Consider the following 6,499-nt stretch of genomic DNA (forward strand, 5'->3'; position numbering starts at 1 on the left):
GCTGAGCCGACACCAAAGTAACCAAATGTCCCACTTGTTATGTCCAGTACGAAGTAAAATAATTCACGACAACGGACTCAATTCACGATAAGTCGAGAACCCAAATAAGAGTCCAAACAATCTCAACCCTATCAAAATCACCTAATCCAAATCAGCTATATCGTAAAGACTACCTACGTATCCTCTTGCCCAAGGAATTAAGCCTCATGTAGTTTACCCAAATGGCCGCCAATGACCTCAACAATCACAATTGTGCAACAAGGTTTTGTTGGCCTCTTTGTTTTGATAATGTTTAACAAATAATTTACTAATAATGTTATTTGTTTAGTGTTTGTATTTATCTATTTATTGTAGACAAACAACACGTTGGAGGATGGATGGAATTGCGCATTCACGATCATATCCAATGGAGGTTGGCGGAATTATGGAGTGAATCATATGCAATTCAAATTGAAGATCCAAGTTCTAGCTTCATCCGTAAGTATACCAAGTTGAGCTATATCAAAGATCAATCAAGCTTGGGTATATTTAGTTTAGGTTTTATATTATGTGTGTTAGTACTTTAAGCTCAATCATATATACACACACACATTTGGTTTTTATATATATAGTTATATATATACACAAGTTTTGGTTTATGGACTTAACAATCATTGTATACATATTTTATTAAGTCTATAAAATTATTTTATAGGGTTTCAAAATATTGTTTATGTCAAAACATCAAATTTTATGTATATCACATTTTCATGCTTTGGATACACTTGCAAAATACATGAGTTTTTACAAATGGGAAACTCAATTTGAGAAATTCTTTTTCTAACATGTTCAATTTCATGTTTATAAATTTTCCTAAAGTTTTATTAATTTTGGAATTAATTTGTTATGTTTATTTGAATTTACAAAATCAAGTTTTTAATTAGCTCATGTTTGTGCACATATTCGTGCATATTTTTGCAAAATAGATACATTTTTTAAATTGGAAATGTTATTTGAAAAATTTCTTTGTTTACATATTTATAATCATATATACAAAAATTTCCCGAAGTTTTACTAATTTTGGAGTTGTTTTGTTATTTTCAACTGAATTTACAAAACCGAGTTTTCAGCAATTTTTTTAGAAACTGTACATCTGTGTTCAAACATTTATTTCTATCAACTACGAAGTGATATTTCAGTAATTCTTTCTCATACATATTTATCTACATGTCTAAAACCTTTCCTTAAAATTTCATGATATTTAGAATTGATTTACTATTTTTAATTGATTTTACAAAGTCAGATACGCAAATTTCCAGAATCTGTCAAAATCAGAAACTGTCTGTGAACAGTACGGTCGACCATGCTACAGTGCGGTCAACCGCCAAAGTGTCTGTTGGCTTCCAACGGCTATTTCCAGCAGCTATTTTTGTGGGGCTTTTTTATCATTTTCTTAGGAATTTTGCTGAAGTTTTGAGTGGGTATAAATACCCTATTGCTTTCAACTCTCAAGGAGATCCAAGAAATATTTTAATAAAGTTTTAACAATGGTTTAAGTGTTGTTTAAGTTTGTTTAAAAAGTTTTTAAGTAATTGAGAGTTTGTTTTGTGAAAACAGGTTTACAAGAGCTTGAGGAAATCATCTATCGATGTTTGAGCTTCCAACTCTCCTACCTCTACCTCTTGATCTATTGAGAAGTTTTCTAAACTCTATTTCTAGCTTTACATTTGCATATTTATTTGATTATCTTTCTTTAAAGCTAGTTTTTACATTGAGTTTAGATTTAATAAATCTTATTGTTACATACACCCATATTGAGCTTATTGTATTTTCATACATAGTATAATTGGTTGGTGAGTGTTGTAACAATTGAGTGTGAGTCTACATTGAGTTCTCATCTATTGTAGAGAACAAATCATTTATTATATTATGAGATTGTAAAGTTTTTGGTTAGCTAGAAAACCGAGAGTGTAGTGGAGATCTCCTCGAGGTGAGGAGCGGAGACGTAGGTCGTGGGGACCGAACTTCGTGAATAAAATTGTGAGGTGTAAACGTTATTCGGGTGAGCGTAGAAAACCCGGTTGTGATAGTGGATTTCTCTCTAGGAGTGGGGAGCGGAGACGTGGGATGAAAGGTCCGAACTCCGTGATCATATCATTTGTTTGTGATTGCATTGGCGCATCTTTCTTATACTCATATCTTATATCACCTTTGTATATTACTTGTTGTTTATATTACCCACTATCTAGTTTAGATTGTTTACCTTTGTGTTCATTATATATCCTTGCATATATTGCATCATATAGGATATATCTCTTTGTTCATATTGCATATTCTTGCTCATAATGTATTGTATATCTATCTTACAAGAATAATTTATTAATAAGTTTTAATTGGCATAAAATCGGATTAGATTAGCATAAGACCCTAATCACCCCCTCCCTCTAGGGTCTAATAATTTTGACAATAATCAAACTTGTTGCTCGGAACCACCTTAGTGAGCATATCCGTCAGATTATCCTTCGTGTGGACTTTCACAATCTCCACATTGCCATCTTCAAGAATATCCCGAATGAAGTGATAACGAACATCAATGTGCTTCGTCCTTGCATGAAAAACCTGATTCTTCGCCAAATAGATAGCACTCATGCTATCACAATGAATAGTTATGGACCGCTGCGATGTACCAAGTTCCTCCAAAAAGTCCTCGAAGCTAAATAACCTCCTTCACAACCTTCGTAATCACCATATACTCTGCCTCCATCGTAGATAAAGTCACCGTAGACTGTAAGGTGCATCTGCAGCATATCGAAATACGGGTCAAAGTGAACACATACCCCGTCGTTGACCGGTACTTATCCAAATCCCCGACAAAATCCGAATCAACATAGCCAATGAATAACTTCCCATCTGTAGTGTCACGCTCATAAACTAAACCAACATTGAGCGTACCTCGAATGTACCTCAAAATCCACCTCACGGCGTCCCAATGACCCACTCCTGGATCATGCATGTATCTCGATACCATGCTCACTGCCTGTGATAAATCTGGTCTTGTACATATCATCGCGTATATCAAGCTCCTAATCACACTCACATATGGAGCATTCGACATCAATTCTCAATTTTAACTGTCTTCGATGAAAGATCAGTTGAAAGTTTTAAATGGGCTCCCAATGGTACACTAACTAGCTTCGTATCCATGCTAACATGAAATCACTGTAGAACTTTCTTTAAATAAGCCACCTGTGTCAAACAAATTATGCCCTTCTTCTTGTCTTTGTCGATCTCCATCCCTAAAATGTGCTTCGACTCACCCAAATCCTTCATCTCAAACTCCTTTGAAAGTTGTGCATTCAACTCATCTATAGCAAATCTGGAAAAAGAGGCAACCAACATGTCATCGACATAAAGTAATAAATGATGTACGTACCTCCTTTTAACTTACAAAAATATACGCAAGGATCAAACTGGCTCCGAGTGTACGAATGACTAATCATAAAACCATCGAATCACCTATACCACTGTCGAGGAGACTGCTTCAAACCGTATAACGATTTTTTCAATCTGCAAACCAATTTTTCCTTTCATGCAGCTCGGAATCCCAATGGTTGAGTCATATATATTTCTTCATCAAGATCACCATGAAGAAATGTCGTCTTTACATCTAACTGATCTAACTCCAAACCATATTGTGTCACCAAAGCTAGCAAAATCCAGATCGAAGAGTACTTCACCACCAGAGAGAAAACCTCATTATAATCTATTCCTTCCTCCAGTGCATAGCCCTTCGCAACCAACCTAGCCTTGAACCTCAATGGAGTGCCTTCCATGCCCTCATTCTTCGTGTATACCCACTTGCAACCAATTGCCTTCCGTACTTTGGAAGCTCAACAAGCTCCCATGTATCATTCTTGTGAAGAGACTTCATCTCCTCCTGCATAGCTACCTGCCATGAATCAACCTGTGAATTCTGCTCGGCCTCTCTGAATGTAGTAGGCACCATCTCATCGATACTCTCCACAGAAAGTGTATACGCAACTGTATCGACATACCGTGTTAGCATCCGTATATCTCTCCTGTCTCCGAACCGTAATAGAATCCTGAACCTAAGCCGTCGATCACTGATTCTGCATAATTGTACTCGTATCCTCCTCCTCCTCATCATGCTCGCCTGGCGTCACCTCACTCGGCACTCTAATGGATACTGTACCATCTGGATAATGTGGAGCATCATCGATCTCCACCACATGCGATATCTCCTCTGTCGGGTTGTTCTCCACCTGATGAGAGCTGAGAAGCTTTAAGATAGAAGCCTCATCGAATGTGACATCCCTACTCAGCATAATCTTCTTATCAACTGAATCTCATAACTTGTATCCTTTGACACAACGCTTGAATCCTACAAATATGGCATTCCTAGCTCGAGGTTCTAATTTATATGTTCTCACATGATAAAATGCAAGGCACCTGAATACATTGAGCTGGTCATAGTCGTGTGCTGGCTCTCCCGACCACATCTCCATAGGGGTTTTCCCCTTAATCGCAGATGAAGGCAGCCTATTAATGAGGTGACTCATATATGTAAGTGCATCAGTCCAAAAGATCTTCTCCAGACCACTTTGCGATAATAAACATCGGACCTTCTCCAGCAAAGATCGATTTAACCTCTCTTCCACCCCCCATTCTGCTACGGTGTATGACTAACCGTGAAGTGTCTCTCTATGCCCTCATCTCGACATAGCTGTTGAAAGGGGTCTGAAGTATATTCACCACCATTGTCGGATCGCAACATCTTGATCTTTCTCTCAGTTTGCAGTTTTAATCTCTTCTTCTACTCCACGAATATATCTAGGACTTCACTCTTCTTCATCATGGTGTACACCCAACATCGTCTAGAATAGTCATCAACGAACGTGATGAACCAATGTCGACCACTAAGTGATGCAGTTTTAATCTCTTCTTTCTCTCACAAATATCTCCACCAATGGATGCTCAAAACCCTAACAAAAGCCGCTGCGATTTTTCTCTTCTTTAGCCGAAAAACACCTTCGGTTTTCCCTTTTGTTCTTATGCCGCCAAAAGAGAACACAACCGACTTTTTTTTCCTGCTCGCTTGCACAAAGCCCTAAGAAAAACGAAGAGGTATTTATAAACCTCTCTTCGGGTGGGCCATCACCACGCGGAAACGAAAAAACGCGTGAAGTTCATGAAGGTGGCCCCCACTTCTTTGACCCCCATGCACTTTGGTGCTCCTCTTCGTGAACATGATGGCCTCCACGTTCACATGCTAGTGCTCCTGGGTTTCGATCAGGAGCTGCTCCTATCTTTGCCACTGTCCCTGCTCTCGCCCCCTATTCTCTAAAACTCTGATGTATGCTATCCCTGCCTCTGGTTCCTTTGGTTTTGCCCTTGCTACTCCCACCACTGGCGGTATTGCTTCCAGCTTTCGAGATGATTTTTTTTTGTTTGGTAGAAGGGATGGAAGGGGGATGTGAAATAATATACGTTAGTAAAAGTACAATAATACTCTTTCGAGAGAAACATATGATTTTGATAAGGTAGCTAATTGGGCGATTATGAAAAACTGATTAGAGTATAAAAGTTATTATAAAATAAATCCAACCTCTCCTCGTGTATCCCTCTAAATAGATGTTTCTCTCTCTATATATATTTTCTATTCGTTTTGCACTTTCTCTCACTGTACCCCACTTTACCTCAGTTCACCATCCTCTCTAGAAATATCCTATTAAGGTGATTTTTTATTTCGTCCCTCATCTTACCCCACCTCCCCTCCTACCAATCCACGCTGAGTGTTACTAAGACTCAATCAAGTTCGGTTGGGGCCCGTTTGGTTAGAAATTTTTTCTCTTGAAAGCCTACCAAAGTGTCACTTTTTGACAGGCTTTCAAGCAAAATCACCTCTAAAAGAGGCAATTTTACTTGAAAGCCTGTCAAAAAGTAACACTTTTGGCAGGCTTTCAAGCAAATTCACCTCTAAAAGAGGCGATTTTACTTGAAAGCCTGCCAAAAAGTGACACTTTTGACATTTTTGACAGGTTTTCAAAAGAGTTTTTCCCTCAAAAACAGGGAACCAAACAACCCCTTGGTATCTCTCGTGGACATGAAACTGCATGCATCAGGACCCATCAACACAGTACTCAAATTGAATTCGGTCGAACATGATCGAAAGATACTCAACTGAACTTAGTTGAGTTTCTTTGAGAAAGGGAGAAACCCAACCGCCTGTGACCAAAATGCTTTCCCCTCTTTCTACTCTGACCTGAAATCCCAAGGAAGTGTTAGCCTTTTTCACACGACGACGTTGGAGAAGAAAGAGTGAAATTCATTTTTGTCGTAAAACGATCAAAAATTCCATATAACACCCTATAGGATTTAGGGACTAACATGAAATTATTGAAGATGTGGGGGACTAATATGTTTCCTGTTCAAAGTCCCACAACCCATCAACCTAATAGAGCATTCACATTAATCCAATGTTTCCCTCGCGTCTGACTTC

Source organism: Asparagus officinalis, chromosome 7 (assembly GCF_001876935.1).
Source record: "Asparagus officinalis chromosome 7, Aspof.V1, whole genome shotgun sequence".
Taxonomy (NCBI): domain Eukaryota; kingdom Viridiplantae; phylum Streptophyta; class Magnoliopsida; order Asparagales; family Asparagaceae; genus Asparagus; species Asparagus officinalis.